Consider the following 24,558-nt stretch of genomic DNA (forward strand, 5'->3'; position numbering starts at 1 on the left):
TTCGACAAGGAAGTGTTATGTCAAATCTCCCATGATGACCTGATTATAGACTAGTTTAGTAAAGCGAACTTGTACGAAGTTCTGTGTGTCACTATTTCAACCTTAGTACCTGAAACTGATAAACAAAAAACTACAGTAAGTTCTAAAAGATCTTATGCGATTTCAATCTAATGCTCAAAACAAAAGTTATGACAATTTTCCCCAGGTCACCTATTTGGAATGTAATTCAAGAGTTTGGGAAATATCTAACTTCCTCAGATCATATCACTGAAAATATCATGAGAAAAGCTTTGAAATTCAAACCCAATATTTCGAGTGATTTCTACTCAAATGGGTTTTTTTTTTTTTGCTTCTGAAATGTCACAGAAAAGAATAATTAAAATCCATGATGACCTATTTGGAGTAGTGAAACCCTAGAATCCAAAGCTCTGATACCAAATGTTATGAAACCAACTCACAAAAAGATAGAAAAGATAGATCAACACCTTAGAAATCTATCTTTCCTATCTTTTTGTGATTTGGTTTCATAACATCAGATGATGACTTAGGGAATCAAAAATATTTTTGATCTCTCAATATGGGATGAAGTAGATGAAGGCATATGGTTAGATGGAGAACTATGTCTCCTCCAGATAAACTTATCCCTCAACTTGTTATTTTCCAAATTCAATTGAATGGTATACATCATGTAGAAAAAGTCAATCTTGACAGCCATGGATGGGGTAAAATGTATTGAATACACAGTAAAACTGGGTTACATTGCTCTAATTTCAAAGATGTTGCCACCTATGTGTACCAAAATAGTAAATTACATATAGAAAAATGTTGGTTTGCCAAGGTGAATATTTTTAACTGCACCATAGCTCATAATTGACTATTGATAGTATAGAATTTACAAAAAATGATATCCAAGACCACTCGAAATTTGTCTTGCATAAAACGTTGGAAGAAAATCAAGGATATTTCTTCGATTGCAACTTCACCATTCAAATTTGTCATTATGATTTTGAAGAGATTGATAGAAGAAAGGAAATCCCTTCAACATGGGCATAGATGTTCATATTTAGGAATCAAACATAATTTTCTCAACCATTTTCACTAAAGATGTTGATAAGTAACGAAAACAAAATCAAACTAGCTAAACTATTTATTGAACCTAAGATTCAAACACTCAACTCTGCAAACGTTTCACAACATTTAAATGCATAATATGCAAATCAATACAAATGTGCACTTTAGCCCAATGATGACATTGTATCTTGTCTTTGGCTCCTAATTAATCCAAGAGCTTACTGTTGTTGCACATAACCATAGCTTCACATCCAAGGGTCTACCATTATCCTTGTCAGAGATGCAGTTTCCTCATATTAAGTTGATTTTGTCCCCTTTACATATTTAATTTGACCTCATTAATCACCTTTCACAAAGTCTAATAGACATTTTATTATTACTTTTATCCAAATTGGATCCTCGCCAAACTTTGTAACATGCACCTAGTTGTTTTACTTTTGTAAATTCTGTAAACATGTCCTCTTTTATTTTACTTTGTCTTGGTTAGATAAGTGGAAGTGGTAATGAACCATTGTGATAGTTTTCCTTCCATAGGCAGCCCATTTAAACAATGAAGGTTGTAGTGAGAACATCAATAAGGGGGCTGTAAGGAGAAACTGGGAAGTTTGTAGAGATTAGAGAAAAAAGGGTGAAGCTTGGTTGAAGATTGGTGGACAGAGTGAAGGAGATTATTCATGATTAGCGAAGATGTCTTTGAGCCATGGCCATTTTATTTCCTTAAGTGAGTAAGAATGCATGAAATTTTTGGTCATGTATAGATCAGTCTTACTAATGAATTTCCTGAGCATATTGAATTCCATAAATCTAGCTTTCCTGGTTGGGTTTCTAGGATCAATTCTCTATGTCTCCTTGATTAAATGTTGTGTGAAAGAGCGTCACTATGTTAATGTTTTAGACTGGGAAGCGTTTCTTTTTCTAGATCACACTCTACAACATTGTCTAGCTCATTGATTAGTTCTAAGCCAAATTTGATTTATATTGATGAATCATGGGGTTTTTCATTTTTTTATTTAATGCATCTGCAAAGTAGTATCACCTCACTATGATATATCATTAGATGGGTCATTGAAAAGACATTTATATATATGTGTTTGGAACTCCCACTAACGAAAATAATGGATTTATTCACTTTAACACTCTACTATTTTCTACTTGAACATTCTATTGGACTGTGATCTCATCATTATCACTTGTTTGATGGTTTCAATCAATTTGTTTGATGTCTAATGACTAGTGATTCACACATATACTCACTACAATGGTTTTCACTTTCTTTATCTTGTCTTTTTCTATCACACCCAATTCCCAAATATGCACTCTTCAAGATGTAATAGGCTCAAGTGGCAATTTGTGGGAGTTTTCACCTATACTTTGTTAAAGAAACTAGCACACACACTAGAATGTGTTGTTGAAAGTGTTGGGTTCTAGCTACAATAGCCATTTTTATCATATTTATTTAAAGGGAAAAGACACTAGCATCTATATCCATCCATTTTTTCTATTCTAGCCACATTTAACCAACCCACACTTAGGTAACTCATGCACAAGTCCATGTGAGTGACTAATCACCTACATCTCTCCTTGTATGGGTAGAAAATCCTAAATAAATTTCATGTTCACCACGTTAACATTGGAGAAAAATGAAGTCTTTTAATTTTATGTTCCTACTTGATTGTAATATAAAGGGGCATTGATTGACAATTGGGTGAAAGCATGTATAATTTGGAGAGATTGTTTCCATTCTTTCATAGAATATTAATGTACAACCATTCAAATATATCAGTAATTGCATAATCTCATGAACTAAGATAGAACAGTGGGTATGGTAGTCATTTCAGCACAGAAACATAAAGTGTTATTATGGGCATCTCAACATTTTGAGACACAACATGGGGACATAATTGGGTATGGTTTCCATTTCAACACAAAAATGTAAAGTGTTATTCTGGGCATATCGACATTTTGAGACACAACATAGGGACATAATTGAACTTCCTTCAATTGTGAGATTTACTGGCCTTGCCACTTTAAGAAAACAAACAAATATTGAAAAAAAATATGAATTGTGCATCAAGAAGCTTGAATTGTGACTTTTCCAAACAAAATTGGCCATCCATGTTGACAAAATGGGCAAGGCATAAGGACATTATTTTTATATCATATGGTTAAACTTAACAAAAATTCCAAATCTATATTGATAAAATTCAACATGCAATTTTTAAATTCAAATATATGTAGAATTTTGAAAATGCTTACATACAAAATGGATATCTGCTAATTCAAGTTCCCATTGAAACCAAACCTAGAAGTTTCATGAGAAATAACAATGGATAATATCAATGCCATTATGCTTAAGGGGTGATCTAGGCTTGATAAACCAGAAACGGAAAGTGAAGGAGTTAAATAGGGAAAAGCAAGTCCATTCTGATAATCCATCCAGTAGAGGTATGTATAATTAAGGAGAATGGATGGAAGGAACATGGACGAGGATGGATAGTTATGTTTGATTGAGAATGGATAGATGGAAAATAAGTGTAAAAAGTCTCCTTGTTTCTTGTCCTAGAAGAGTCATGTTCCTTAAATATGGAGATGCTTTTTCCCAAGGTAAAACTTCATGACTATTATGATCTATTTTTTAAGGATCATGAGATTGATCCAACATCATATAGGATCATGGAGACAAAATGGTCCAAATTTCATAGATGAGGACCTCACTTGGCTGAATGAAGGTGTAGTATTTTCATTGTCCCATATATGAGCCTGAGAGTTTGTGATTCATTATTTATGTTATTTTGTGATTCATCTTTGGTCATTTTATGCCATAGTCCATGATCCATGGTGTGGATATTTTGGAAATTTCCACTTTAGAATATGTATGAAATTTCAACTTGTTTACATGAGGTTCCCAAGGTTTCTTTCTTAGTACTGCCAGTGTGATCTGAAATATATATTACAATAGAAAATACGTCAATTTTGTCCCACACTTCACTAGGAAAATAAATGTGGATATCGTTAATGTATGTGAGATAGAGATGAATATCACGACTGTTATGGCTATTGGAATTTTGATGTATGTGTTGTACTTGATGGTAACCCTCTTGTAGCAGAACAACTCACTTGTATATCATAACTAGATGAATCTACATAAGAGATATCAAATGTGACATAATGCATGAAAATAGTGTTTACAGATGTGATGAAATGCAGGATAGCTTTAAGGAATCAGTTCAGAAGGAAACTCACTTAGATGAAGGATCACATTATAGTAGGTAAATAGCAAAGAATGACATATCAATCTTCATAGAATGAAGAAAGAGAGATATACGTAGGTTCATCATTGACCAAGCTGTGTATACACACAGGTTCATTGTATACAAGTCGCATATATATACACACACACTTTCACAGAAGGAAAAGCCCATATACCTTGGAAAACTAAATTTTTTTTTCCGAAGTATTTGGTCCATGGTATTTTGATCCATGGTATTTGGTTCGAGGTATTGACCATAGGTATTTTCTCCAAGGTATTGGTCCTAAGTGGTTTTGGTCCATGGTATTGAGAAAGGCCTAAAACTATAAAAGGAGGAGAAGATCATTAGCCAAAAGTGTGCAAGTATCAAATATCTCATGAAGTATGTAGGTTATTGGCCTATGGTGTTGTGCTTGATCTGAACGAAGGATTAACCTTAGCATTTGATGAAGGATAAGATCTAATGATATATCAGGATCATACGGCTTGAATTGAATTATCTTTTTGTGGTTTGATTATGTATTTGAATAATTGGCACATGTTGAAGTCTGTAAATATGATGATCCGGGTATGACTAAAGTCTGGAATAGTTGTAATGTTTAAATCATCATTTACAGATCTATACACACGTTCACCTTAGAAAAGGAGCATATACACATTGGTTCTGCATATTAAGCTAGCATATAAATCATAAAATTGATTTGCAGATTTGTATGCTGGTTCGCTTTGATGAAAGTGTGTATCCATGCAAGTTTGATGCATGGAAGTAGCGTATACCTTATAAAATATGTTTTAATTGCTTCTGTTTGTTGTTGCAGTGTTCTCGGTTCTGGCTTGGATTTTGGTTATTGTATTCTGGTGACAACATTCTGAACGATCAGATTGATGGGTTGTCAAAGGGATTGATTGATTCGATTGTGGTTCGTTCAAAAGGATATCGGTTGATCATGGAAAATTTTAGGGGCTAATATTCCCAAGTGGGCTAATTTTCAATGATTTTTCCAAATAAAAGATTCATTAATCTCTGTTTCTTATAAAAATGGTTCACCCAAATTTTATAGTATAAAATTATTTTACCCTAAAAATCCCCACAATTATATGGACTCTACTTATAAAGTAATTAGAAATTTGGATATTTTTATATATATATCAACAAAGATTTCTTTTTTTTCATATTAGACACTAATGAGATTCGCCAAGATTTATAAAATTTAAAATAAATTTCCATCCTTAAAATTTTCTCTGTGGTTGATGCAGATATATTTGATGATTGAATGATGTTGTTGATGCATCCAGTCTCAAAATTTATGAATCATGGTCCTTGGAAGAAAAGAGAAGGTTGTAGCCTTCTGTAGGCTGGCACCTACGTACTGGTAAACATATAGCTAGTACAAGAGCTATGGGGTTGTAGCTCCCTTCCAGTAGAAGCTGGAGAACAAGAGAAGGTTGTAGCCTTCTTCAGGTAGAAGCCTGCGTACTGGTATAAGACTGCACCAATACAAAAATTGTAAACATAATTTTTTCTTCTTATTAAAAGAAGACAGAGAGGAAAACAATAGGTAGTTTTCACCCACATTGGGTTTCCACCTTATATCTTGGTGTTCATGTGTGTTTCTTATGTGTGATGGTTTATTCTACTTTTACTGCACTATTTAATGAATTCCTGATATACTGGTTAAAGTTCAATACATGATAATTTTGGTAAATCAAAAAATCTCTACATATACACTTGCATTAAATACAGTTGTGTATACACGCTACTTCACTAAGCCGAAGTAGCGTACACAAATCCGTTTTGAAAATTATATTATTGATCTGATAATACTGATTCACCCCCCCTCTCAATATTATTTCGAACAATTGGTATCAGAGCAGGGCCTTCAGAAGAAGCTTGATCGCTTGAAGGAAGATTCAACATCATGAGTAATCAAGAAAGCGGGGGATCCATCACACCACCAATCTTTGATGGGAGCAACTTTGCTCATTGGAAGGTAAGAACCATGACCTATCTTCAATCACTTGGAATACATGTCTGGGAAATCGTGGAAGGAGGATATACATTTCCATTGGCAACTCCTATAGATACAGTAGGCAAAAACCAATATGAAACCAATGCCAAGGTTGGAAATACATTATTGGGAAGTCTGTCACAATCAGAGTTTATCAAAGTTATGTAGCTCAAATTAGCCAAGGAAATATGGGACAAAATCGTTCTAAGCAGAAGGAGACTCTCAGGTAAAATGTGCTAAATTGCAAACTCTCATAATTCAATATGAAACTCTCAAGATGCATAATGATGAAAGTATAGCTAGTTACTTCTTACGTATAGATGAGGTTTTTAATTGCATGAAGAATCTGGATGAAGAGAAAAAGGAAGTTACCTTAGTTAAAAAAAAATTAAGATCCTTATCTGCTAAATTTGAATCAAAAGTATCTGCCATAGAAGAAAAGTAGGATCTACAGACTATTACTATGACACTGCTTCTCAGAACCTTAATTTCCTTTCAGATTAGAAAAGATGGCCCATTAGATATGAGAGAAGACACATTTAAATATTTAGCAAAAGGAAAAAAAGAACTCAATGAATCAGGACATATTTCAGAAGAAGAAGAGGAAGTAAACTTTTCAAGAAGCTTCAACGGGGTTCCGGAAAATTCATAGGTAAACTACCTTTCAAATGTTTTGCCTATGGTAGAGTTGGTTATTATGCTGCCAAATGTCCTCATAGAGATAAAAATGATAAAGGGAAGGAATCTACAAAACGGAATAGAAAACAAAGTGTAAGTAAAAAGAGCTACTATACTCATGAAGATAGCGATGGTTTATCAAATAGTGATGAAGATGAAAATAGTAATGACTATAGACGTCTAATGGCTTATGAAGATGATGATTTCTTGGATGCTTTAGATGAAGATGACCTTTATGAAGAAATATATAAATTATAAATTTTTTTAGAAGAAAAGAATATGATTATAGATACCTTGACATACCAACTTGCTGAAAGAGAAAAACACAATGAAAAACTAGAATGTGAAATTGTGGGTCTAAGAAAGGATCTTGAGAAAACAAAAGCTATCAATCTTATATTTGCTAAAGGATTAGAAACATTAAATAAAATTATCAAAGTGCAGCGTTCTCCTCTGATAAATACCAGCCTTGGATATAGTGAAGAATCATCTCAATCAAAGGAGCTTTCAACCTCCACTAAAAGCTATCCTGATGCAGCAAAGAGCAGTGGACAGCTGACAATCGTCAACAAAGGCATAAAGCAGATCACCAGGTAAATCAGCCTAAATTTCCTTTAAGGATGAACAAAAGCCACAACCAACCTCAGGTAAATTGAACTCAATTTGCTTCAAAGATGAATATCAACAAAAACTACAATCACGAGGTCAGTAGATTTGATAATCGCAGGAACTTCTTTAATGGTCAATGTTTCTCATGTCATAATTTTGGACATAAAGTTGCTCAATGTGTTGCTTACAAAACCATCATGACTAAAGAACAAGAAATCAAAAGAATGTGTGAGGGATCAAGAAATTTTTCTATAATAACTTTTCTCTTCTTGAAAATGAAATAGAATGCTCTATCTGTAACAAATTTTCCCATGAAGAACCTAAATGCAGGAGTAAATTTTGGCAAATATCTCAAAAGGAGAAAACTCCATTAAATCCCAAGGTATGGAGAAAGAAAGAACCGCAAATAGAAAGATGTGGTAAAGTCTTGTATGCAAAAGGACAAGAAAACCAGTGGTACATTGACAGTGGATGCTCAAAACACATGGCAGGTGACAAAGAAAAACTACACTCATATAATGCCTTAGAAAATGAAAAGAGTGTCTCATTCAGAAACGATACTCCTACTATCATAAAAGGTAAAGGCTCTGTTTTCTTGAAAGAAAAAGTTAAAGTTGGGAATGTTATGTATGTTGATGGCTTAAAGCATAACTTTTTGAGTGTGAGTCAAATGTGTGATCAAGGAAATGAAGTCGTGTTTCAATCAAATGGATGTGTTGTTCGTGAGCTTGATAGAGGAGAAACCATGATCAAAGGTACAAGAACTCCAAACAACCTATACGTACTCAAGGGAGGACAACAACAGTGCTATCTAAGAAAAAATTATGAAAACTGGCTATGGCACAAAAGATTGAGACATCTAATCTTTTCTCAAATAAGAAAAGCACGTAGATTCCAGGCTAATTGTGATCTTCCAAATATCAACATTCTTGAAAAACTATATGCAAATCATGTCAATTCGGTAAGAAAACCAGATCTCACTTCATCGAAAAGGAAGGGTTAGCTAGTAAGCCTCTTGAAATTGTTCATACTGATTTATGTGGACCATCAAGGAAAAAGTCACATCATGGAGAAGAATACTTTATATTGTTCATTGATGATTTTTCCAGAATGTGTTGGATAGGTCTTCTAATGCATAAAGATGAAGCATTTGAAAAGTTCAAAGCCTTCAAAGATTTGGTTGAAAATGAATCAAATCGCAAAATCAAATGACTCAGATCTTATCGATGAGGGGAATTTCCCTTAGATGAATTCTTTGACTTTTGTGAACAACATGGAATAAAAAGGTGGTTCTCCACCGCAAGGACTCCTTAGAAAAATGTAGTGGTAGAAAGGATGAACATAACTATTCAACAAATGGCTCGTGCTATGCTAGATGAATCTGGAACCCCTGCAACCTTCTGGGGTGAAGTTGCATTCATCATTGTCACTATTCTCAACCAAACAAATGTTCGGGTAAGAAACACTCAAACTCCACATGAACTTTGGTATGGTAAGATTCCTACTATAAACTACTTCAAAGTTTTTGGAAGAAAATGTTACATCAAAAGGACTGATGAAAAACTTGGTAAGTTTGAACCCAAAGCAGATGAAGGTATTCTTCTTAGCTACTCTTCTCGAGGTAAAGGATATAAATGTTATAATAAAATACTTGGGAAAATTATTGAAGGTATTGATGTTGTGGTCGATGAGGCATGCAAAAATCCAAAACAAATAAAAACCAAAGATTATGACAATAAAGAAGATGAGGATCATTTTTCTAAATCAAATCACACTGATTCGGAAGAAGAAATCAATAAAGCACCAAAAGAAGAGATAATGATAGAAGAAAAGACTTCGTCTACGTATGTTCAGAAAAATCATCCAGAAACTAAAATTTTAGGGGAAAAAGGGGCAAGTGTGAAGACAAGAAGAACTATTGTTGAAGCCTCAAGCTATTTAGAATTACTATCTTCCACTGAAACTCAAAATGTAAATGAAGCATGCAGAGATGAATGTTGGGTATATGCCATGAATGATGAACTTGATCAAATTGAAAAGAATAATACTTGGAAATTAGTTCCTAGACCTCATGATAAGATTATCACAGGAACCAAATGGATATTCAAAAACAAGCTGAAAGAAAAATGGAGAAGTTATTAGAAACAAAGCCAGACTTGTCTACAAAGGATATTCACAACAAGAAGGTATAGATTTTGAAAAAGCTTTTGCACCTATTTCTAGACTTGAAGCCACAAGAATGTTTATTTCTCTTTCTAGTTTTCAGAAATCCAAAGTATACCAAATGGATGTAAAATCTACCTTTCTTAATGGGGACTTAGAAGAAGAAGTCTATTTTGTACAACGAGAAGGATTCATTCTTGGAAATGATGCAAAACTTGTATGCAAACTCAGAAAGGCTCTCTATGGTCTAAAATGGGCTCCAAGGGCCTAGTATTACCATCTTGAAAAATATTTGCACCAATAGGGTTTTTCAAAGGGGTCAACAGATAGCAATCTATATACAAAGATTAACACTAGTAAATTGGTAATAATTGTTGTTTATGTTGATGTCATCATTTTTGGTAGCAATGAAGAATCCATGAATTAGAATTTTGCTTTAGTCATGTAGCAAGAATTTGAAATTTCCTTGCTTGGTGAGCTTACCTACTTTCTTGGTCTACAAGTTCAAAAAAATAAATATGGCATTTTTCTCTCACAAACCAAATATCTCAAATAGATCCTGAAAAAGTACGTCATCGAAGATTCTAAACCAGTGTGTACCCCAATGGTAACAGGATGCAGTCTTAGCTCAAATGATGAATCAGCCACAGTACATCAACCAACTTATAGATCCATGATTGGCAGTCTGCTTTATCTAATAGGTACCCGACCAGACATCATGCTTGCAGTAGGAATAGTTGGAATATTCAAAGCAAATCCAAAGGAATCACACCTTCATCAAGTCAAAAGTATTTTCAAATATCTTCACGGAACACAGAACTTTGGTTTATGGTATCCTAGAGATACAAATCTTACACTTCATGCATATACATATGTGGATTGGGCAGGAAGTGTTGATGACAGAAAAAACACTAGTGGTGGTTAATTCGATATGAGTTAGAGGTTAGTGTCTTGGTTCAGCAAGAAATAAAGTTCAATTGAATTATCTACCGCTAAAGCAGAATACGTGGCTGTTGCATCTTGATACACACAACTACTTTGGATGATGCAAACCTTAAAAGATATTCAGATCACATGTACTCCACCCATATCCATTCTATGTGATAATACAAGTGCCATAAGTATTTCAAAGAATCCAGCCATGCACTCCAAGACCAAGCACATACCCATTAAATATCATTTCCTATGTGAACAAGTGCTTAAAGAAAAAGTCAAATTGGAGTGTGTTCCCTCCAAAGAACAGGCTGCTGATATATTCACTAAACCACTGCCCAGAGAGACATTTGAATATCTCAGGCAAAAGCTGGGAGTAGTTGCTGCATGATCCTATTGTTAAAACCTATCTTCTTTAGAGAAATATGGTTATACGCAAGTTTCACAGAGCGTAGTTGGATACATACACGGGTTTTTGTGGGCACAGTCGCGTATATGTCAGTTTAAACAAAAGCAATGGGCTAGACTCAGGAAAAAAATGGGTGTGCTATGGTTCTGTCAATTATCTTCTCTACTTGATGATGGTTTCAATCTATTGATAACATGTCAAAATATATTGGTCCTCATAAGATTGTTGATAACTTGATGTATATATGATTGATGATGATGCTTTGATATCTCTCACTAACATATGCAATGATCAGATCTGACAGTGAACATGTGGAACAGGTTCAGTGGGAGAACATGATTGTTGATATTTTTGGAACTAATGGTGGACATTCATAGGTTGTTGGTCTGGATGTTGTTGACAGATGTTGCTGATGGTGTAGGTCATATGATAGTTGATGATGACTATCATGGTCTTGTTTAAGATATTTGGTCTGTGTTATATATGTCATGTATATATTTTAATATAACGGTCATGAAAATTCCTAATTTGTAACCCCACTATGCATGGGATGGATGATGTAATGTTTCTTGTTTTTGACATGTATAACAATTGATATATCCCCACTTGGTTGGGAGATGGATGTATGTATGAGTGATTGGTGATAGGAAGCTCATTTGTGATGTATGTATAGAGTCATGTTCTTCTTTTAGAACATCCTTTTACAGACTTTTCTTATGCTCAGGGGGAGCATGACCCTTTCCCTTGATGATAAAGCAGGAGAGTGACATGGTGTGGTTGTTGCCATCAAGTCCAAGGGGGGGGGGGGGGGGGGTTGTTGGCATTATGATGTATGTGTTGTACCTGATGGCAACCCTTTTGTAGTAGAACAAATCACTTGTCTATGATAACTAGATGAATCTACAGAAGATATATTAGATGTGATAGAATGCATGATAGTAGTGTTTATAGATGTGATGAAATGCAGGGTAGCTTCAAGGAATCAGTTTAGAAGGCAACTCACTTAGATGAAAGTGTAACAGTCCAAAAATAAATGTCTAATTAACTTTTCTAATTAACATTAAATTTAAATCAAGTGGCACTTACCTGTGGTAGAAGTAGGCTTACCGCAACAAGGTTTTGGGGACGACTCTCCACCCAACCGTAGGCTCAATTGTGCAACGTCTTGCTACAACTGGCCACCCCCGAGCCCTCAATCAACATACTACTGCCAGTGACTCCTAGGTCTTAGTATACCATTCTCCCAAGAGAATGAAAGACAGAATCTCGGAAAGATGGAATGCAAGAATGCCTCTCATCTTCCTCACCATCTATTAAATAGAACAACATTGGAAGGGGAACCACATGCACACACTCCATGTGTCTACATGCAACTTTCTTTTGATTTTTAGCTTTCTTGTTTTATTTCTTTACTTTTCTTTTGATTTTTAGCTTTCTTGTTTTATTTCCTTCTTTTTGATAGTTTTCTTGTTTTATTTCTATTTATTCTGATTTAGAGTTTTAGTATAGTTATTAGTATTTTTATTTTTATTATTTTTATTTATTTTCTTGTATATTTTTTTAATATCATTTATTATTTATGATTTATTATTTTTATTATTATTTATTATCAAGTGATTTATTATTTATTATTTATATTATTATTTATTTGTATTATTTATTATTTTTATTATTTATTATTTATTATTAAGGGGAGGGATATTACATACTCTCCCACTTTAAGGAACTTCGTCCCGAAGTTAAGTTGAATTATTTATTACTTATTATTTTTATTATTTATTATTTATTAACTTCATGTTGCCAACACCCTCTGCTAAACTAGTATAACCAACACGCATCGAAAGTTCCCAACACCTCGGGAAATCTCAAGGAATATTTGTCCTTTTTCCCACTTTCGGCACTAGGCTAAGCCTGACTCGGTCTGTATCCTAGTCCAAGGTTGGCCCCAAGGCTCGCACCTGACTCAGACCTCATCTGCCCCAAGGCAGGCATCCGGTCTGGTACTCAATGACCCCGGGCATCTGGCAAGGCTGGCCCACTCCCTCCACAACTACTAAGGCGCATAGCCCCAGGCATCGAAGTCCTTTACATCCCTTCCAGACTTCGGCATCCCAATCCAATAACAGGCACCAAGCCTAGAACATCAGGCACTTGGCCTCCTCAAGATGGTCCCATAGCTCTTCTAGAGCTATCCGTCAAGAGCTATACACAAGACAAAGGAACCACTGGCATACGTAGTGTTGATTGAGTTTTGTCCCCAGCCCATATGGTGTTACTTATTCTCCCTTGTGCGTATGGGCTCGCACAAGATCATCAAATAAACCGGCCCTCTCGGCCCATTTGTGGAGTCCTATGAATCATCACATCTCAACATGCGACCAATGCATCATAGTATCATAGAAAATAATCCACATGCCAAGTTTTGCATGTCATCATGAGAACATTCATCTTTTTAATCGCGACATTATAAATGATAACGAACTGCATGCTCATGCATGTCATACATTGTACGCAACTATCACATGAATTCCATCATAAATCAGAATATCAACATATTTGCATCAAGACATATCATGACTTCACATAATAACTGAACTACATGTCAATAACCTCATATTATAGCATCATAATTCCTATGCTACGTAATGCATATCATCATCATCATAAGGATACATCATCACTATAAGAACCACATGTACATCATTATTCTATGAAACATCGTCTATATGAGAAACATCTCAATACTTATCAAATATAGAATAATTCTCTATAAGAGTTCTTATCATGATTCATCAGAAAAATCAATTTCTTTACAAACATTCAACTATGAACTAAGATTATTCAACATCCATCTAGGCTCTATGTTATCTCATCAGCGTTATTAGTGTTATGTTTTCATCAAGATACCAATTAGTTTTATAATCATTTCCACTTCTTTCAATTAGGAAGTTGACCATTTACACCATAGGTGTAATCATCTAAGTACCTCGTTAAATTTCACATGAGCCTCATCATCTTGAGTCTTAATCTCTTCCCTAAGGAAATTCTGGTGAAATTCATTTAAGATATTACTAGTGATACCATCATTATTTAAATCATCTATCTTAGAATTAAAATCCCTTGATTTTACATCCATTTACCCTTTGGCTTACTGATTCCAATACCGCTATATGCAATTGCATATAAATACTAGGTCATCATGATTTTATTTTATATCATGCATAATTTACTTGCATGAGGGTTTGTTGATCCCTACATCATTTAACAATTATCATTTTCATCTAAAAATATTTCCTTATCTCGTCAAGTTCCTATCTCAATACCACTTGATTGCTTTATCGTAAATTCACTCTTCATCAAATTGGACAAGAGATTCTCGCTCATTAAATAGTATATTTATTTTAGATTTTGAAATAGTTGGAAATACTACTACTATCATTGTCCATGAAAAATTTAAATGTGTGGTGTTATGTGGAAACAACGCTTTGGGAACAAAAGTTCTTCACATTTTGAACTATGTAGATCATCACTGTGACCATTACTAATCATGTTTCTCACTATCCCTTCAATATTAAATGGATACTATTTTAAGGGCTATAATTATTTCTTCCAATTCGACTTCATTTGACATGAACTCCTTAGGGGAGTGTACTTCTATTCTCATAGTTGTGTCAGTAATCAAGTATGGTTCTCCTCCTTGCACATTTTCTGAATTCAAGTATTACTAATGTGAAAAATACCTTCATAGTTTAAGATGTATTTCCATGAATTCATCACTTGATCTTAATTTCATGGAAACGTCATCAATCTATTTCCTTTGTTCTATATTTATATCTTTGTTTTAAACCCTCATAAAAATATTAAAATCCAACTTTTACCAATTTCCAAAGTTCACAAGAATTTGAATAAGTAAAATAATTTGATTTATAGTAATTATGCTATTTTTGGAAAAATATAATTCTAATAATTTATCAATTATAAAAGTAAAATAAAAACTACATAAATATATGTGATTTGTACCTGATCCTCCCAATATTGTCCTAAACTTACTTGTTGAGATATTAAACAATGTATACACTTAGCATATAACACATCATAAATTTTATATACATTGAAAAGTCATAGTATATAATTACTCATTAAAATAATAACTGTCTTATTTAATAATTATCTAATTATCAAAAATGAAATTTTAATTTAGATATTATTTTTGTTAGTTTAATCAATATGAAATTCAGAGAGAAATGATTGAGGTCATCTTCTCTCGCTCTTTCTTTCTCTCACATACGTATGCACACACATTTATTCATTATCCTTGCTCAGATGACTGCTGCAGCCACATTATCACTTAGATATATTAAGCTAAAGAAAACTAGACCACTGCAAAAGCAAGTCAAGATCGTACCATCGCTAATTCATCCTTGTATCAGTCAGTCGTGCCAACTTTAACAGAATCTACAATGCTAAGCCTCCAGATTCCCTCAGCTAGATTATGTTTCTTGCTTTAAGTTGTTTATTAAATGTTTCTTCATCTTATTGTATGTAAAACATATCCTGCATTTTGCTTTACCAAAGCTTACGATTCAATGTTCATCAGAAAAGTTGGAACTATTGCAAAATCCACATTAATGATTCAACTAGTGGACTATTTTATAGAATCACCAATCGAGACCAATGTTAAAAATAAATGGGGCTCATAAATATTGCAGCTGGGGTCAACAAATCAGAAAATCAAGAAAAATCAGAACAGCTTAGTTAAAAATCAGTGTGCAGGATGAACCGATTGCTGTAGCACTGCAAAGACAATGTAGGAATTAATAAAGTAACATAAATTCAGAGTAATTCCTTAAAAAAATTTCTTTCAATCTACTGTGTTGGTGCAATGTTATTCTACTTTTCATGAATCAGGGCACAGAATTTTGGAAAGAAATAATAATTTATTCAAAAGATAGAGAGAAAGTATTACCTATACTTGAAATGAAATTTGAGCGGCTCAAAGTCTAATGATAAAAGGAAGAGATGATCATTAATTGCACAATTTACTCGCAGAATCCAGAAAGAGAAGAATTCATTTCCAGTGGTTTTGACAGCCTGATAAAACACTAAAACCAAGATGGTTTTCGAGCAAGAAATCGCAGAGCGCCTGAAGGAAATTCTGCAGACTGCGGACTTAACAACTACTACGACTACGAGCATTCGGCGTAAGCTGGAAGAGGAACTTGGAGTTGATTTGACGAGCAAGAAGGCCTTCATTAGAGAGCAAGTAGACCTTTATTTATTGCACCAACAAGAGCAACTGGAGAACAATGAGGCCAAGGAAGAAGGCGATGAGGGCCTAGAAAATGAGGTTAAAGAGGAAGAGCAGTCTTCTGAACAGCCCGGCGATGAAGAAGAGGACGAAGAAGAAGACGATGACGGAGGAAGTGCCAAGCGTAGCCATAAAAGCAGGTACTTATTTCACCGTTTCCCTCGCATTTTTAACACAATTTTGAATTCAAGACGATTGCTTCTTTTACAGTCCGTCAGCATAACGTTATTAGTTATGACAGAGGGAATGCCTTTTCAGAAAATGCGTTGAATCGAAGCCACTATAGTGTTGAGGTTCACTATGGTGGAAACAGTCCCGGGCTTTCTCAATTAGGGCTTGTTTTGTGGGGTTCGAACTCGAGACCCGCTAATGAATTTTGGAGCTTGCCCGGTTATTTTTATTATGGAAACCTGGCACTTATCTTATATCATATGTTTGAATAAATGTAAGTGGTCTTGTAAATAAAGGGTTTTGAGAAATGTAAAATATCGTATTATTTTATTTTTTATTGGAACTTTCGGTCTGTAAATTAACAGACTCAGCATCTCCATTTGCAAAAATATGACGGACCGAAGAGTTGGATGTCCAAAGCAGTCACAGTTTTTTAACTGCTCTATCGTAGAAGAGGGTGGGACTACCATGAGCATGATTATTAGTTCCAGAAAAGGATTACATCCTGAGACTTTTAAGGCGGTTACTGTAAAGATTACTGCTGGAGAACTTATGTCCGGCATTGGTCATTAATTCTTGAAAAATGAATGCCAATTGCGACACGAATCATCAAAATAAATATAAAAAAGCAACAACATTTACAATAATCACTTGATCTACAGTAAAAACAGAGACCACTTTCCTTTCAGAAAATGAAAAGTCCGACAGTGAGCAGAAAGTGATTTGTTATGTAGACACAGTATGAGACTGTCCCATCAGCTTAACAATAAGGAGATCAAAGAAGAACAGAGGAGTATTAATGTGGAACGAAATCCTAACATAGGGATATGCCACTGTAGCAAGATAGCATGTTTCGAGAAATAGATAACAACCGCAAGCACAATAATCCAATGACAGCCAACAAGGCATTGCGCTGAAACTGCCAGCCATGTTTTAAAATGTTGCCTTGTTAGGGTTTTCTCTTGGGAAAAGGGATTCATGAATTCAAAAGTCAACAGAGAGTTTATTGGCCTGACATTTGTATGGAGCAAATCGTACTTCAAACTCACAACGCATGGTGCTTTATGGAACAGATTCATGTCAATCGGAAGGATATTTCCTCTTACAAAATAACAGCTTAATGGAGCTAAATATGTAGGTATTTTGATGCACAATTTAAATGGATTCACAAGAAAACCACTCGGGAAAAAAAACTTTTAAATTAAATTTTTGTATAAAAAAATAGACCCACAAAAACGCTTGAACACAGAAAAATACTTCTAAAAAAGCACAATATTATACAGGGTCAATGATTAAGAAAATTCCAAGAATCCTTCGGGGAAAACCATTTAGGACTACGGAAGATACCGTGTCTCCTAAAAACCTTTTGGAAAAACCTTGAACACTTTCCAAAACAAAACAAAAACAAAATTTAGGAAACCTGAGGAAACAAACCCTTGCAGAACACCTAGACAATCAGACTATACAAGCTTAGAACTCCAGAAAATCTCAAAAACACCTGCGGCAAACGCTTCAACAAAAGAACTTTAAAAATTTACGGAACCTGAAGAAATGAACCCTTGCAAAAACGGAAAACAACCCCTACAAAACAGAACACCTGCTAGAACAGGTTTTGCAAAATTGACAACTTAAATTATGATTTTTCCTATTTCTTACCAATTTTAAACAAAATGAATCGAAAAATCTACTTCAAATTGAAATCACCACTTACAATGAAATTAACAGCTGAAAATTCCTATTTAAAAAGCTGATATACACTACCATTTAAAAAAAAATGCCGAAATATAACGAATTTAATTATCCTCTCATAATAACAGCCAACACAGAATTTTACCCATCAAATTCACCGACGAACACGTTGAATCATTGATAAATATAGACCACTTTTTTTTTTCCGTTGATGAAACGCAGTGGATCAAAAAGAAAAGCAAGTGACATTTAACGTATTTGCCTGTTGTCAGAATTCCTATTGTGGTGCATTTGTAAGGCAGTCAAAATAAACCTTCCTAACCCATTGACAAAATTCAAAATTTCTTAGTTAACCCCAACTAGATCACATCAGCACTAGCCTCAACAAGAGGTGAGTAAAAAAAAATAAACCCTTGATCACACCTCCAGAACCGGCATCCAACACAACGAAATAAAATCCGCACTGAAATGCTCAAAATCAATAAAAATATGATGTTATTTGTTAATCACATTTTGCCAAAAGATTAGGCACATTCCTTCTACATGATGAAACAGCCTGCCAAAACATGCACATCTCGAGAGATAAGCAATCGTGGCATTTAAGCAATGGTTTGATATCGACTGGATGATTTCTATCATAATCTATAATGATTCCTTGCGTATAATTTTCTCTACCCCTCGGTAAAACATGCAACAATGCACAATGCCACATATCCATCAACCAAGCATCCTTTCCCATTCGAATTATATACCCGACATAAATGTTTGAATGGTAGGAGGATTCAATGGACCTGAAGCCAGGGCTTGTATTCTTTGAGGTGCGTTCACATTATTTACATACAGTTAATGCACTGTTTGTTCCTGCAATTTTTTTTTGCAATACATATTTGTTTCTAGTTTACATGCTTGGCTTATTGTATTATTTCATGAATATAAGCATTCCTTGATGGTCATATTGTAGACATTCATGTATTAAACAAGAAATTTGTTATACAACAATACCGTCACCATCACAAAAATAGTAAATACTTTTGAAAAACGAATTTAAAGTAACTGAGAAAATTCATAACAACATAACAGTGCCTAAAGAACCATTTAACAAACCAAGTCACGGCTAGCAGATTTAATTTCATAAGCTTTATAGAATAATAGTTAAATACAGATAGTTACAAACTAATGAAACGAATGGAGGTCAAAGCTTTCCACAGAAAGAGAAACAGTCGCTAATCAACATGTTTATAATTTAGTCCGGTTGTGGGTTCCCTCGCAGTTTTAAACCGACGATCCTTAGTTTCGTCGTCGCCCTCTTTTATGAATTCAGATATTCAATTTTTAAATTAAATCTGGTGATATGATGTTGTTTTAATCGTGCAAATATTTCTGAAGGTTGTAATTGAATTGGTTACCATTATGGATGAAAATATTGCTACGAGATATTCAATTTATGTAATATATTATATCTCGCATAAGTTAAATTCCACTTATGACTTTCAATATGAAGTTTGAAGATGTTTCAATCCACTAATGCCATTAGAGTAATGCATTTGCATCACAATCGAGCGGTTGTTAACCAAAAAAAACCGAAACTAGCAAAGACAAAATTGAAGAAAACCTTTAACATCTTAGTAGAAGAACTACCCCATATCGATTGAGCACCAGCTACACCTTTGGCAATATCTCCAATGTTTCCCAGAAAATTTAGCCCCTGCTTATGGAATGAAATCTGTATTCATAGAATGCATAAATGTGAAATTGCAAATTGTATGCATGCGCTTCATCAAACAGGGAAAACAGAGGGCACGACAGTTTAGTTTCTGCAGCAATTGGTCAGTGACTCAGTGGTGAAAGGGTACCGTAACAACAATTGGAAACAATTTACACTGATTATTTATACCAGAAAAATCTTTAACCCAGGAAACTAAATTATTTCCATCGGAAGATTTCCACTAGAAAATCCTCCGGCCCACTTAGTCCTACAGAAAGTCACCATTAATTAGCTCAATAATGGTTTTTCAGAGGTTAAAAATAAGCACCCATTGCTTTTGACCAAAGAAAGTTCATAGAGATAAAAATGACATAAGGATGTTAAATTTAGCACAGTCCCGAAATGAAGGTGCCTACTGGAGCACTAGAAAGGATGACCTTCACGCTCCAACCCTTTTCAAAAATTATGATGCCTAAAGGCTTCCAAAATCACAAGGATTACTACTGATGCAATAAGCTGCAATAAAGGATAGAAACCTTCATTAGAGAAAAACCTTCAGGTTGACATTTTTTGATGCGGTCTAAAATCGAGCAAAATGTGTATTCTGGTGCAAATCTATATCTCTGTAAATCTAAAACATAAAGTGACGCTTTTACAATAATATTTTATGTGTACAGTTAAATCAGGGGAATGGCAGCTAGATTTCGATGCTGAAATTAAATGAGATAATCCTCACTCGCCAATAGTCACCTCATGCAAATAATAAATATCAAGAAATAATCAAAATTCTCTACATTAAAATGCCCATAGGCCCTATGTGTTTGAGCCTCCTCTGATACCATATGTAACAGTCCAAAAATAAATGTCTAATTAACTTTTCTAATTAACATTAAATTTAAATCAAGTGGCACTTACCTGTGGTAGAAGTAGGCTTACTGCAATAAGGTTTTGGGGACGACTCTCCACCCAACCGTAGGCTCAATTGTGCAACGTCTTGCTACAACTGGCCACCCCCGAGCCCTCAATCAACATACTACCGCCAGTGACTCCTAGGTCTTAGTATACCATTCTCCCAAGAGAATGAAAGACAAAATCTCGGAAAGATGGAATGCAAGAATGCCTCTCATCTTCCTCCCCATCTATTAAATAGAACAACATTGGAAGGGGAACCACATGCACGTCCATGTGTCTACATGCAACTTTCTTTTGATTTTTAGCTTTCTTGTTTTATTTCCTTCTTTTTGATAGTTTTTTTGTTTTATTTCTATTTATTCTGATTTAGAGTTTTAGTATAGTTATTACTATTTTTATTTTTATTATTTTTATTTATTTTCTTATATATTTCTTTAATATCATTTATTATTTATGATTTATTATTTATATTATTTATTATTAAGTGATTTATTATTTATTATTTATATTATTATTTATTTGTATTATTTATTATTTTTATTATTTATTATTTATTATTATATTATTATGTACTATTTTTATTTTTTATTATTTATTATTTATTATTAAGGGGAGGGATATTACAGAAAGATCACAATATAGTAGGTAAATAGCAAAGAATGACAGATCAATCTTCATAGAATGAAGAAAGAGAGGTATATGCAGGTTCACCATTGACCAAGTAGTGTATACACGTAGGTTCACTGTATACAAGTCATGTATACATACATGCGCACTTTCACAAAAGGAAAACTGCGTATACCTTAGAAAAATAAATTTTTTGGTCGGAAATATTTGGTCCAGGGTATTATTCCTAAGTGGTTTTGGCCCATGGTATTGAGAAAGGCCTAAAACTATAAAAGGAGGAGAAGATCATTATGCCAAAGTGTTCAAGTATCGAATATCTGATGAAATATGTAGGCTACTGGCTTATGGTGTTGTGCTTGATATGAACCAAGGATGAACCTTAGCATTTGATGAAGGATAAGATCTAATGATGTATCAGGATATTAAGGCTTGAAGTGAATTATATTTATGTGGTTCAAGATCGTGTATCTGAATAACTAGCGCATGTTGTAGTTTGTAAACATGATGATCTGGGTAAGACTGAAGTATGGAATAGTTGTAATGTTTAAATCATCATTTGCAGAGTTGTATGAAGATTCACTTTAGAAAAGAAGAGTATACACGTTGGTTATGCATATCAAAGCAGCATATACATCATAAATTTGATTTGTAGATCTGTACACTGGTTCGCTTTGAGGAAAGCGTGTATCCACGTAGGTTTGACACATGGAAGTAGCGTATACCTTATAAAATATGCTTTAGTTGCTTCTATTTCCTATTGCAGTGTTCTGAGTTCTGGCTTGGGTTCTGGTTACTGTATTCTGGTGACAGCATTCTCAATGGTTAGATTGACGGATTTTCAAAGTAATTGATTGATTCGGTTGTGGTTGGTTCAAAAGGAGATTGGTTGATGCAGATATATTTGATGATTGAATGATGTTGTTAATGGATCTAGACTGAAAATTTATGAAATGTGGTCCCTGGAATAAAAGAGAAGGTTGTAGCCTTTTGTAGGCCGACATCTACATACTAGTAAACATATTAGCTAGTACAAGAGCTAGGGGGTTGTAGCTTGCTTCCAGTAGAAGTTGGAGAATGAGAGAAGGTTGTAGACTTCTACAGGTAGAAGTCTACGTACTGGTATAAGACTCGACCAATACAAAAATTGTAAAAATAAATTTTTTCTTATTTTTAGAAGAAGACAGAGATGAGAGCAGCAGGTGGTTTTCACCCACATTGGGTTTCCACCTTATATCTTGGTGTTCATCTGTTTTGCTTATGTGTGATTCTTTATTCTGATTTTACTACACTATCTAATGAATTCCTGATATAGTGGTTAAAATTCAATACATGATAATTTGGGTAAATCAAAACATCTTTGCATATATGCTAGTTGCATTAAATACAGTTGCATATACATGCTAGTTCACTAAGCTGAAGTAGCGTATACAAGTCAGTTTTGAAAATTAAATTATTGATCTGATAATACTGATTCACCCCCCTCTCAGTATTATTTCCAACAAATGTTAAAATAAATTTTATAACAAGATATTTATAACACCCTTAATTATATTTCTTAGCTTGATCTAGACATGCTAAAACACGTAGCATTTCAGCTCATATGTCCCAAAAAATCGGTGCATTAAAACACGTATGAAACCACCCATATGAAACCACCCATAAAAATAATAATCTAAAGTTTGATTTTTCAGAACTGCAACTAAAAATTTAGGATACCAATAGCACATTTCATATATTACATAAATTGAGATAAATTACAATAGTTCAACTCATCTCAAGGTGGTATAAAAGTCCCTTCATCTCATCCAAATCAAGGTCTTTCTAATTTCTTCCATGAACCTAGATAAGGTATACACCATCAACAACAGACCCTAACATGTAATACAAAGTCCTAGAAAGGCATCGCACCAAACTATCTAACCACACTAAAAGCTTCACATCAAGCTAGAACCAACACCATGACATCCATGCATGTATTTTCCAATTCAATCCCACAAGCTACAAGTAAATTCACCAAGTATTTATTAGACAAAATCCAATTGCATTACACAAGCACACCTTACATCTTTCAAGTTTTCCCAAGCTCTCCATTTGCATCCCATGGGCCAAGGAAATATGGTGCTCCTTCTCCTTGTAGTGCTTCTTGTATGAATACATGTTATGTAACATTTTTTCTTACATTGAATAGATAAGAAAAATATCAATAGAGGAATACAAATAATGCAAACACTAGCTAGGGAACCATATTCTAATCACTAGAAAAACCCTAGCTTCATGTCATTCTTGAAAATATAAATCAACTTTTATGAAGAATCACCATACAAAAAGTTACATTCTCTCTATGTTTTCTTCTTGTGTGTTATTAATTGTGATGTACTTCCTTAAAGTAAGAGGACTGAGTTTCAAGTATAGCCATAGTTGTAGAGGAGGTCCAAAAATGGAGAATGGGTCCACAAGTGGACCACTCTACATGTAGGTAAGCATATGCTCACAAGTGCCAACTAAACTACCCCACATTTTTATGCAACACCATATATTGTATGCATCCACAAGTGTCAACCCTTCCAATTCACATATTTATATTCAACACTACATATTTTTTGTAATAAGGGAAATGCTCCTATTCCAATGGTCAAAGTAAATGAAAGGACATGCATTAGACAGAATACTTATTGCTGAGATTCTCTCCCATGAAGTAAATTGATCCTTAGAAGCTAAGTTCTTATAACATTGAAGGTGATTAGAGAACAAGTTTGGAACAATTAATATTAATACTCCTCTATTTCTAGGAATGTGTTCTCTACCTAAAGAAGCTACTCACGCTTCATCTCAAACTTCCTATCTGCTACTGGCTTCATCATAGTGATGACTACCTATAATTTTGAAGGAACATAACCCTAGCCAAATGATCCCTTATATTCTATGAAATATTTTCAGAACCCTAGACAAATGGTCCCTTCCACACTCTCAAAGATATGCAGATTCAAAGGAGTCACTAGCACAATTAAAACTAGATATAAAATT

Source organism: Pinus tabuliformis, chromosome Q, assembly GCF_031772625.1.
Source record: "Pinus tabuliformis cultivar Carrire ecotype Pingquan chromosome Q, CPIR1, whole genome shotgun sequence".
In the NCBI taxonomy this organism is placed as follows: Eukaryota; Viridiplantae; Streptophyta; class Pinopsida; order Pinales; family Pinaceae; genus Pinus; species Pinus tabuliformis.